At 41.8% G+C, this 13,034-nt stretch overlaps 1 pseudogene across 1 annotated transcript; it reads left to right on the top strand.

Annotated features, from left to right (window-relative positions):
* Positions 1 to 11,886: 11,886 nt before the first annotated feature.
* Positions 11,887 to 12,738, top strand: LOC311625197 (small ribosomal subunit protein eS1-like; annotated as a pseudogene). The gene is made up of 2 exons: positions 11,887 to 11,951; positions 12,001 to 12,738. The product of its transcript is annotated as a small ribosomal subunit protein eS1-like (transcript).
* The last annotated feature ends 296 nt before the right edge of the window (positions 12,739 to 13,034 follow it).

The following is a 13,034-nucleotide window of genomic DNA, read 5'->3' as shown; positions in this document are numbered from 1 at the left end:
ATTTTCTTAAATAAAAGCTACATTGACTCACAAATCTTCAAACACATTTCCATAGAAATTTTGGAACTGGGTTTTATAAGACTGTTTACTTAAGTGAATTCAATAATGTTGAAGGCATAATTTCATGTAGGCCAGAGGTCACTCTACAAGAGGTGAAAGTGCATGTGATTCCCTTCCAGAGGGGCATGTTTTCATCGCCTTTTTAATTACCCATGCACTCCAGGTAGATTACCACTAGATGGGAGTAGTGCTCAGTGCTATAGTCTTAGCAGCCAAACTCCTCAATTTGCTTATATAAAGAAGCAGTCATTCAAAGTCATTCATTCATTCAAAGAACCTGAGTCTCTTTTGCAGGTACTGTGCTAGACTGGTTCTTTGCATCCACTGCCTTAGAGATTTAAAAGTATGGATTATTAGTATTTTAATCAGAACTAATTTCCTTTTAGAAAACTATTTCAAAACATAATGTAATTATTACTTAAGTAAATATCAAATATACTGTAAAATAAAAATGAATTTTATATGTTATTGATATTTTGCCTCACTGTATATTAGCTACCCAATTAGAGCTCAGTCTGACCCTATAGACCCCTAAATGGGAATCCACAATATTTCACCTTGAACTCTAGCCTAATATCAAACTATCTCCTCTCCCCCTTGCTGGAACAATCATCTCTCCAAATTATCCCAATCTAAGAAACAAGCTTCAAAGCAAATGAGGTGATCCACAATTATCTAATGGTCCCTCCAACGCTGTTCACCTCACAGACCTCAATTCTGCTTTCTTTTTTCTATAACTGTCCCAATTTCTCCCGATGCTTTTTACATGGAAAGTGTTTACTTTTAGTTATTGGTCCCTTCCATCATAAATTTTTAAATTTAAATATAAACACAATTATTTGCTACTTAATCAATTTACAACTCATACCACTTAGCAACAAGCCTCTCACATTTTAACTGAACAAAGAAATTTAACTCTTCTAAATAAACTGTGAATAAGAGAACATCAGAGCCCGGCAAAACATTATTGCATCAGACCTTGTTTTACCTAAATTTTGATATGTTAATTATACCATGAAAATGTGATAAGATATCGGACAAGTAAATATAAATACCTCTTTTTTAATAAATATATTTTTATGTTTTTTATTGATTTTTAGAGGGTGAGGAAGAGAGAGGGATAGAAAGATAGAAACATTGAGAAGAGAGAAATATCATCAATCAGCTACCTCCTGCACACCCCTTCTGGGGATCAAGCCCAAAATCTGGGCATGTGCCCTGATGGGGACTCCAACCAATAACCTCTTGGTTCTTGGATTGATGCTCAACCACTGAGCCACACCAGCTGGTCAATAAATAATTTTTTTAAATATGTTTTTATTGATATTAGAGAGAAAGAGAAGGAGAGAGAAACATTGATGAGAGAAAGAAACATCAATCAGCTGCCTCCTGCACAACCCATACCTCGGTACGTATCCTGACTGGAATTGAACTGGTGACCTCTTGGGACACGGGATGACGCTCAAACAACTGAGACACACTGGCCAGTAATTAAGTTCCAATTCCATTACGAAGTTATAAACCCTTTCAAAATCTTGCCTTTATTTAGTATTCCAGTTTCATCTCTTCACTCATCTCCATTTCACACTTAGCACTGAAACCATACTAAATTTCTCTCAAGTGCAATGTTTATTCTGGCTCCAAAGCTTTTGCACAGCTATACCCTCTTATCTTGATCATGCTTCCTAACTTTTTATGTTTCAAAGACTCAGCTATATCCTCTTGTCACAATCATGCTTCCTAACTTTTACATCTTTCCAAGTACAACCAGAATATCCTTCCAAGCAGCCTTTCCGAATCTTGTTGATAATAATTATTTTGTCCTCTTCTGTATTTCACATATTATATTTTATTTATCACACTGTAATATAATTAACTTACATGCCTGCCTCGCATACTCTATTAGAGTCCCTTAAAGACAGAAACTAAAAGTTTCATTTTGTACCCCATAAGAAAGTGCCTGACCCATAATAGGGGCTCAATGTCAATTTGTTTGACCTAAAAATGCTACTCCATGATCAGCTTAATGAAGCCTCTCTTCCATGAGATTATATGAACAGTTTAGAGTATTTCTGGCCAGCTTGGTTCACTGTGCCAAAAGAAACAATCCTATTCTTGGTTTGCCATCTGCATTACTATTACAACACTCGACATTACTGAGGTGGGACCAATGATGGAAACAGTTATGCTTAATATTACCTATAATTATAATTTATAATTGTCCTTTAATATAATAGGAATGATACTTAATAATGCTCATTATTATTAATACCCAGTGTTTATTCGGTGTCTGACACTGGATTTTGTGATTTCATATGCTTATCTAATTCAGTCCTCAAAACAGCACTTCCCCATTTCTTATTTACATAGATTTGCATTGATGTGACCACCTCCTGGTTTCTTTACATTAATTGGTTATTTATTTTGTGGCAGTACATATAAATTGTTTGCAGAGATGATTTGTCCAATATCCCTAAGGGGAAAAAAAGTCAGGATGCAGACATGAAAATGTTTTTAAGCCTTTTTCCTGAAAATATTTGCTTCATAGGAATTTAATGTCTTTGCCAGTGAGTCTTTTAGGCTAGCTTTAATACATGAGTGAATTAAAGGCATGAACAAATGGCAACGCTCTAAGCATGGCGAGTTTATTGACTTTTGTTGTGTAGGAATATCTACTGAATAGGACAGTTAGTGGCAGAAATGCCTGGTATGGTAGACTCTGCTTTGTTTGACATACTGATGTAAAAATGAGTATTATTGATTAATTTTTTAAACAGACAATTTTCCAGAGACTAGATTAGAATCTGAAAATGCTATTAACCTCACAGTAATGGAAAAGACTCTAACTCCATTTGATGGAGGCAGCTGAAGAGAAATTCAGGTTAGGGGCCAATCACCTCAGAAAAATTAGTTCACTGTACCACTTGCAGTAGGAAGCAAATATGGTTTTGAACGTGCTCCAACTGGATTTGATGGTTCTGGAAGCTCTAAAAAGCCAGGGGGAATATTTGCAATGTGTGTCACATTTTTTAAAGCATCCTCCTTTAAGTCTAAGGGTTAAGAGAATAAAAGAGAGAGAAGATAATGCTTGCTTGCTTATGAATTCATTATTTAACAAATAAGAATGTTCCTTCCCAAATGAGAAATCCTTCTGAACTTTACCCACTCAGATGTGTTATTTAATAATTATTTGCATTGCTCTATTTCATTTTTCTGCTTTTTTCTCTATTTTATCTAGGTAAATTATTCTTTGTTGGGGGATATTGAAACAAGGAGTTTTCATTGATTCTGGGAGTTTAAGAACTAGAATTATAAGTAATAAAAGAATAAGATTAGAATTGTCAATTATCTGACTTGGTTTAAAAGAGGAAATTTGCTAATAAAATTAGGATCAACTAGCTCATAATATATCTATTTTACATGAGGAATAGTAGTGCAAACTTCAAAGATCTGAATTTTACAAATTTTGTTGTGATTTATTCAAATTAGCCAAAAATTACTCATCTGTATTTATTAGGAAACTTCATGCAAGAATGGGCCTTCCTTCCCCTGGCTGCTGGCACCACCTTCGCTCCAACCCAGAGTCGCCTTTCCACCTTCCCACGCTGTCGCACCCCGGCCGCTTGGCACCAGTGTATGCGAATTAACCTGCCATCTTTGTTGTGTTAATTTGCATACTCACTCCTGATTGGCTGGTGGGTGTCTCAAAGATATGGTCAATTTGCATCTTTCTCTTTTAGTAGTGTAGATGCAACTGCTTTTTTATTAAAAGCATGCTATTATTTTCATCAAATAAGATATTCCCTAAAAACATACACACATACAAATATTTAAATGTTACTATTTAAAGCTTAGTTAAAAGTATCAGTGATAGTGATAAACTGAAATAACATGTGAAAGTCACTGGTTAAAATATTAGAAGGTGAGGTTAAAAATGGCAGCAGAATAGGTGAATACTGCCTGGACATGCTCCCAGGAACAGGTTGGAATTACAATTGAAATATGGAAAGCTTTCCTGAATAATCAACGGAAAATTCACAGGAGAGAACCCTGATACTCAGGGACTGAAGGTGGAGACTGCATAGAAAATGGTAGGAGGCAAGAATGACATGACACAAATAAAAAACACATTGGAAGGAATAGATAGCAGATTAGGGGAAGCTGAGGATCAAATCAGTGAATTAGAAGACAGAGTTGAAAATATCACTCAATCAGAGAACCCAAAAGAAAAAAAAATTGAAAAACAGGAGGACAGCTTAGGGAGCTGTGGGACAACGTGAAGCATAACAATATTAGAATATCAGGCGTGCCAGAAGAGACAGAAAGAGAGAAAGGAATAGAGAAGGTGTTTAAAGAAATAATGGCAGAAAACTTCCCTAACTTGGTAAAGGAAAAAGTCACACAAATTCAGGAGGCAGAGAAAACCCCAAACAAGAAGAACCCAAACAGATCCATGGCCAGACACATCATAATTAAAATGCTAAAAATTAAAGACAAAGAGAGAATCTTAAAGGAAGCAAGAGAAAAGAAAATTGTTACCTACAAAGGAGTTCCCGAAAGGGTGACACCAGATTTCTCATCAGAAACTCTACAGGCCAGAAGGGAATGGCATGAAGTACTCAAGGTAATGGAAAGCAAGGATCTAAGACCAAGATTACTATACCCAGCAAGGCTATCATTCAAAAGAGATGGTCAAATAAAAAGCTCCCCAGACAAAAAGAAAAAAAAAAAAAAAAAAAAGCCTAAAGAAGTTCATTACCACCAAGCCAGCATTACAAGAAATGCTAAAGAGATTGCTGTAAGGAATTGCTAAGAAGAAGAAACAAACAGAGAGAGAAACCTAGCCATGCAGAATTAAAATGGCTATAAATAAGTACCTCTCAATAATAACCTTAAATGTAAATGGATTAAATGCTCCAATCAAAAGGGATAGCTGAATGGATACAAAAAATGACCCAACTATATGTTGTCTATAAGATATCCACCTCAAAACAAAAGATACATACAGGATGAAAGTGAAGGGATAAAAAAATGAAAATTTTTCATGCAAATGGAAAAGTAAAAAGAGCTGGAGCAGCAATACTCATATCCAACAAAATAAACTTTAAAATGAAGGTCATCATAAGAGACAAAGGTCACTACATAATACTAAAGATACAAGAGATATAACCCTGGTAAACATATATTCACTACATATAGGTACACCTCAAAATATATATATATATATATATATACTTCTAGAGGATTTTAATGGAGAAATTGACAATAATACAGTCATAGCAGGGGGCTTTAACACTCCTCTGATTACACTGGACAGATTTTCCTGACAATAACTTAACAAGGAAACAGACTCTAAAGGACACTCTGGATCAGATAGGTTTAATGGACATTTATAGAACATTTCACCCCAATGCAGCAGAATATACATTCTTCTTAAGTGCACATGGATCATTCACAAAGACAGATCACATGTTAGGACACAAAACAAGTCTCTACAAATTCAAGAAGACTGAAATTATATCAAGTATCCTCTCAGATCACAGTGGAATAAAATTAGAAATCAACTACAGTTAAAACACCCAAAAACATTCAAACACCTGGAGGCTAAATAGCATGTTATTAAACAATGAATGAGTTACCAACGATATTAAGAAAGAAAAAAAAAGAAGAAAAAAAAAAAAACTTCCTGAAGACAAATGAAAATGAATACACAACAACCCAAAATCTCTGGGTCACAACAAAAGTAGTACGAAGAGTGAAGTTCATAGCACTACAGGCATTACTCAAAAATTAAAAAAAAGAAAAATCAACAATAAACTAACCCTACACCTTAAAGAACTAGAAAGAGAACAATAAGAAAAGTAAAGAGCAAGTAGAAGGAAGGAAATAATAAAGATTAGAGCAGAAATAAATAACATAGAGACTAAAAACACAATACAAATATTAATGAAACCAAGAGCTGTTCTTTAAAAGGATAAACAAAATTGATAAACCATTATCCAGACTCATCAAGAAACAAAGAAAGAGGACCCAAATAAATAAAATCAGAAATGAAAGTGGAGAACCCATATGCCAAAACCGGTTTGACTCAATGGCTAGAGTGTCAGCCTGCAGACTCAAGGGTCCCGAGTTTGATTCCGGTCAGGGGCATGTACCTGGGTTGCGGCATGTACCTGGGTTGCAGGCACATCCCCAGTGGGAGGTGTGCAGGAGGCAGCTGATAGATGTTACTCTCTCATCGATGTTTCTAATTTTCTATCCCTCTCCCTTCCTCTCTGTAAAAAAATAAATATTTTTTTTTTTAAAGAAGAAGAACCCATAGGTAGAAAAATATCAAATATATGTGGTAGTAATATCTTTACTGATACAACTCCTGGGGCAATGGAAACTAAAGACAAAATAAACAAATGGGACTACATCAAAATAAAAGGCTTTTGCACAGCAAAAGAAACCATCAATAAAACAACCAGAAAGCCCACTGCATGGGAGAACATATTTGCCAATGTTATCTCCAATAAGGGTTTAATCTCCAAAATTTACAGAAAACTCTTACAACTTAACCAAAGGAAGATAAACAATCCATTCAAAAAATGGGAAAAGGACCTAAATAAACCCTTTTCAAAAGAGAACATAAAGAAGGCCAAGAGACATATGGAAACATGCTCAAAGTCACTAATCATCCCAGAGATGCAAATCAAAATGACAATGAGGTACCATTTCATACCTGTCAGAATGGCTTATCATCAACAAATCAACAAACAACAGGTGCTGGTGAGGATGCAGAGAAAAAGGAACCCTCGTGCACTGCTGGTGGGAATGCGGACTGGTGCAACCATCGTGGAAAACAATATGGAGTTTCCTCAAAAAATTAAAAATGGAACTCCCATTTTACCCAGTGATCCCACTTCTAGAAATATATCCCAAGAAAACAGAAACATAAATCAGAAAAGATATGTGCACCCCTATGTTCATACCAGCACAATTAACAATAGCTAAGATTTGGATTGTGAGGATCCAAGATGGCTGCTCGGGTATACACCTAGCCGCAGCAGCTCACAACAATTTCAAGGGAATACAACTAAAATGTAGAGTGGACATTGCCCAGAGCTACAGGTAGTCAACTGACTGAAAACTCTACAATAGGAAGGAGGGAGAAAACCAGAAGGAAAATCAGAGGAGCTGAAAAAAAGCCTAAGGTACGGAGACATGCGGCGCGCTCGCGCGGAGAGGTCGCAGCCGGAGAGGAGGAGAGGGCTGGGTGCTGCCTGGCGTTCCCTAGCAGGAAGGAAATAGAACCCCCAGCCTGGGCTGAACCCCCGAACCGGCAGCACTGAGCCCCAAGTTATGGGCCAGACCCTGGGGACCCAGGCTCCGGCAGGGGGAGACAATCCCGGGGGACGGCGAAATGCGGGGCCCCCAGAGTCGCGCGCACATGGCGCGCAGAGGACTGAATGTTGACTCTGATGCTGGATTACCCTAGCCGGAAAAAACAAACAAAGCCTCCGGTGGCAGCTCTGAGCCTCAGTCCAGACCGCCCAGAATTCCAGGTCTGGGCCAGTCCCTGGGGACCCAGGCTCGGGCAGGGGGAGACGGAGCTGTGAGGTGGAGTCCTGGGAGTGCGGCGAAAGGCCGAGCCCTCGGAGTCGCGCACACTCTGCGCAGAGGACAGTCTGTTGACTCTGATCCTGGACTCCCCTAGTGGGAGGGAGAAAGAAAGCTCCAGACTGGAGGAACGCCACGAGGAGCAGGAGCCCCTGCCAGACACCGGCCAGCCGGGCGCCAGCAAGGAGCCGGGCGACAGGGCCCCCAGTGGGGGGAGTGCCCCTGAGCCTTCGACTGCTGAGCGCTGGCAACGGAGCCAAGGACGGGGGCTGCTTCCTGGGCAGCGCCGACCCCGGCAACAGGCTGGAGCAGCGTGGGAGCCCGCGGAGAACAAAGGGGTGCCACAGGCCAACCTGCTGAGCTCCCAGGACAAGGAGGAAGAAACCAAAGAAGTTCTCAATGTGAAGAAATCAAGTGAGAGCAAATGATAGTAAAATTACTTAAGAAAGAATACAAAGAAGATCTTGAAAAATCAAAGACTAAGTCAGAACTCAACGCACCAGCCAACATTGCAACATAAATGCGTTTTGTTTTTTTTTTAAAAAAGAAAAAAAAAAAAGAGAAAAAAGGGACAGAATGTTGGAACAGCGGCAACCAGGCCTAGAGTGGCCAGGCACAAGGCAGTGGCAGCTGGGCCCGGAGCAGCAGTGGCCAGGCCCCAGAGCAGCAGCAGCCAGAGCAAGAGCATCAACGGCCAGCACTGGAGCAGCCAGACCTGGGGCAGTGGCAGCCAGGCCTGAGGCAGAGGCGGCCAAGCCCAGGGTGGCCAGTCCAGGAACACCCAGACACCGAGTGGCCGGGCCCGGAGAAGCCAGGTCCAGAGCAGCCGGGTTGGGAGCAGCCAGGCCCAGAACAGCAGTAGCCAAGCACGGAGCATCCAGGCTGGGAGCGGCCAGGCTCGGAGCAGCCGGGTCGGGTGCGGCCAGGCCCGGAGCAGCGGCGGCCAGGCTGGGAGCGGCCAGGCCCGGAGCAGCTGGGTCTGGTGTGGCCAGGCCTGGAGCAGCGGCTGCCAGGCTGGGAGCGGCCAGGCCCGGAGCAGCAGCTGCCAGGCTGGGAGCAGCCAGGTCCGGAGCAGCCAGGTCTGGTGTGGCCAGGCCCGGAGCAGCGGCTGCCAGGCTGGGAGCGGCCAGGCCCAGAGCAACAGCTGCCAGGCTGGGAGCGGCTAGGCCCGGAGCAGCCGGGTCTGGTGCGGCCAGGCCTGGAGCAGCGACTGCCAGGCTGGGAGCGGCCAGGCCCGGAGCAGCCGGGTCTGGTGCGGCCAGGCCAGGAGCAGCGGCTGCCAGGCTGGGAGCGGCCAGGCCCGGAGCAGCAGCTGCCAGGCTGGGAGCGGCCAGGCCCGGAGCAGCCGGGTCTGGTGCGGCCAGGCCCGGAGCAGCGACTGCCAGGCTGGGAGCGGCCAGGCCCGGAGTAGCCGGGTCTGGTGCGGCCAGGCCCGGAGCAGCAGCTGCCAGGCTGGGAGCGGCCAGGCCCGAAGCAGCCGGGTCTGGTGCGGCCAGGCCCGGAGCAACGGCTGCCAGGCTGGGAGCGACCAGGCCCGGAGCAGCCGGGTCTGGTGCGGCCAGGCCCGGAGCAGCCGGCTCTGGTGCGGCCAGGCCAGGAGCAACGGCTGCCAGGCTGGGAGCGGCCAGGCCCGGAGCAGCAGCTGCCAGGCTGGGAGCGGCCAGGCCCAGAGCAGCCGGGTCTGGTGCGGCCAGGCCAGGAGCAGTGGCTGCCAGGCTGGGAGCGGCCAGGCCCGGAGCGGCCGGGACCGGAGCAACCGGTCCCAGAGCAGCCGGGTCGGGTGCGGCCAGGCCTGTAGCAGCAACAGCCAAGTCCAGAGCAACTAGGTCGGGAGCGGCAGTGACCAGACCCGGAGCAGCTGGTTGTGGAACGAACCAGAGCAACAGAGGCCAGGCCCGGAGCAGCCAGGCCCGAAACACCTCGCTCCTCGCCTGTACCTGCCCACGGCTGCCTCTCAGACATGGCTGGAAACTTTTGCGGGAACTTGAGGGTCTGCTGAATCAAGTGATGAAGGCTTAGATCTGGATGTGTTGAGTTAGTATAGCGCTGGGGTGTTGAGCTGTGAGTGCCTTGGGTGGGGCCTGGATGAGGCTGGTTGACCTATTTGAAAATGTCTTTTGTGTGAAGTGTATCATTGGGCATGTGGAGGTATTATTGATATGAGAAAATGCTAAGTAACAGATTTACTATCTGAAAAGGGATTTACTATCGGGGAAAGGGAGGGAGGAAGAGACTGAACATAAACTGTGCACCTATGGATGAGGACAATGGAGGATGGGGAGGGGGCAGAGGGTGGGGTGGGAACCTGGTGGAGGGGGGAAGAAATGAGGAACCTTTGTAATAATATGAACAATAAAGATTGATTTAAAAAAAAAAAAAAAAAAAAAAAAAAAAAAAAAAAAAACAATAGCTAAGATTTGGAAACAGCCTAAGTGCCCAGCAGCAGATGAGTGAATTAAAAAACAGTGGTACATCTACACAATTGAATACTATGCTGCTGTAAAAAAGAAGGAACTCTTACCATTTTAGCATGGATGGACCTGGAGAACATCATGCTAAGCAAAATAAGCCAGTTGGAAAAAGATAAATAATCACATGATCTCACTCATTTGTGGAATATAATTAACAACATAAACTGATGAACAAAAATAGAGCCAGAGGAGGGGAAAATATTTAAAATAGAAGTAATTGTGTTACTTGCAGATTTTTAATATTTCCTGCAACTTTTATTGTACTAACTGTACTATGTAAGTACAGTTTTGGTATTATTATTATACTTAAAATCCTTTTTCCTTGAAATATTTATTGCATGTAACATTGTATTTAAAGTCATTTTTCTTGTTATTAATGTTTATTGCATGTAAAAATATAAAATAAAAATTTAAAAAATATTGGAAGGTGACTTGTGAACATATTTTTAGCAAAATAATATATTTGTAAAAAAAACTTGAGACCCACAAAATAAAAGGAAAAGGATATAAAACAATGATCTACTCTAAGGATGACAATGATAAAAATAATAATCTTCGCAATCATCACAAAACATCAGTATGATACCACCTAAAGAAACTAACAAAGTTTCAAAATACTGATAATACCCACTGGTAGGAAGCTATGGTAAAGTAATATTTACACCTTTTCAGAAAGCAATGTATTATAGCAAGGATCACAAAAAAATTATATACTTTAGAAATATTAATACTATTCCTAACATTTTATTTTGAAAAATAATCCAAAAGAGATTAAAGGTTTGTGAGTACAACAATTTTTAAAAAAAATTTGAAGATATCCTCATTGTCCAACAATCCTATATAATAAAAAGATAATATGCAAATTGACTCTCAATTTATCAACTAAGATAACTCATAAGACGGCTGTGCCCTCAGTGGAGGCAGGGTTCCCATTAAGAACCATAGGAAGGCGGTGTGCCTCCAGGCCGGGGAGGAACCTGAGACTGTAGTCCCTACCCAGCTGGGCTTGACTGGGGACCTCAGGCCATGCCCTCTGCCCTGGGGTGGGGCCAGGGGACCTTAGGCTATGCCCCCCACCTGGCAGGGCTTGACAGGGGACCTCAAGGTGCACTCTCACCTCAAGGTGCAGGGCCAGGGGACATGAGGGTGTGCCAGGGGACCTGAGGTTGTGCCCCTTGCCTGACAGGGCTTGATGGGGGACCTGAGGCTGCACCCTCCACCTGGCCTCAGGCCAGGGAACCTGAGGTTGTGTGTGGGGGGGGGGGGCGTCCCCGGCCCAGTAGCTTGACAAGGGTGGGGCCGGCCGGGTCTGGGCCTCACTCCATTTTGAGGTGCACACAGGTGGGCAGGAACTTGACTCTAGGTACTGTGGCATGCCCTAGACTCTGACAGGAGGAAAATTTTCATATACATTTTACTAATTTTCTTTCATCTCTGACACTTCTATTATAGAGAAAGTGCAAATAACAATATTAAAATATTTTCTCTAATTAATTTCCTTTTAATGTGCATGAATTTCGTGCACCAGGTGACTAGTATGTAAATGATTACATAAAGAACACTATATCAACTCAAGAAGACATTGTACAATAAGTAAAATTTATAATTATGAAGCTTATGGCAACTTAAAAAAAACCTATAGATTAAAAAACAAATGCTAATATACATCTATAGTATGATTCCAACTATATAAAAGTCACTTATACATAAGAGCCAGGAGAGTCTTAGCTCTTTTGGCTCTCTGAGCAGCATCATGGAGCTGGGCAAGAATATATGCTTTACAAAAGACAGCCGAAAGGGAGCTAAGAAGAAGGTGAAGTGATAGATCTGTTTTCTAAGAAAGATTGGTATGAAGTGAACACACCAGCTATGAAGAAGGTGAAGTGATAGATCCGTTTTCTAAGAAAGATTGGTATGATGTGAACACACCAGCTATATTCAATATAAGAAATTTCAGGAAAACACTAGAACTCAAGGAACCAAAATTGCATCTGATAGTCTCAAGGGTCATACTTTTTAAGTGAGCCTTGCTGACCTGCAGAATAATGATGCATTTATATAATTCAAGCTGATTACTGAGGATGTTTAGGCAAAAACTGCCTGTCTGCTTTCCATGGCATGGATATTACCCATAACAAAATGTGCTCTGTGGTAAAAAATGGCAGACCATGACTGAAGTTCATGTTGATTTCAAGACTGCTGATAGTTATTTGCTTCATCTATTCTGGGTTAGTTTTGCTAGAAAACCCAACAATCAGATTTGGAAGACCTCTTATGCTCAGCATCAGCAGGTTCGCCAAATTCTGAAGAAGATGATAGAAATCAGAACCCAAAATATGCAGACAAATGACTTGAAAGAAGTGGTCAATAACTAATTCCAGAGAGCACTGGAAAACACATAGGAAAGGCTTGCCAATCTATTTATCCACTCTATGATGTCTTAGTTAGAAAAGTCAAAATGCTGAAGAAGCCTAAATTTGAATTGGTAAAACTGGTGGAGCTCCACTGTGATAGTAGCAGTTCTGAAAAAGCTACTGGAGATCAGACAGGTGCCAATGTCAAACGAGCTGATGGATAGGAGCCCCTCGTCCAAGAATCTGGTTAAAAGTCAGATATTTAATGGTGACAAATAAAAAATCCTAATAAAAGATCCCATTTGTGATAAAAAAAAAAAATAAAAATAAAAAAAAAGAAGCCAGGAGAGTGAAAAAATTAAATGCTCATTTTTTAGATGTGAGAAAAGTACTCTACATTTTAATATCTATCACATTTGTATAAAGCATTTTTAAAATAAAGTGGAATTTATATAAAATATTTTATGTCTGATATAAAACTCTGGCATTCACTAGAGCAATGCTAGAAAATTAATAGAATCTGATTCAATCCTTTCCTTAGCTGCAA

The sequence above is a fragment of the Pipistrellus hanaki genome, assembly GCF_964339955.1.
Source record: "Pipistrellus hanaki genome assembly, chromosome: 7".
Classification (NCBI taxonomy): Eukaryota; Metazoa; Chordata; class Mammalia; order Chiroptera; family Vespertilionidae; genus Pipistrellus; species Pipistrellus hanaki.
This window is presented reverse-complemented; position numbering and strand designations above follow the sequence as displayed.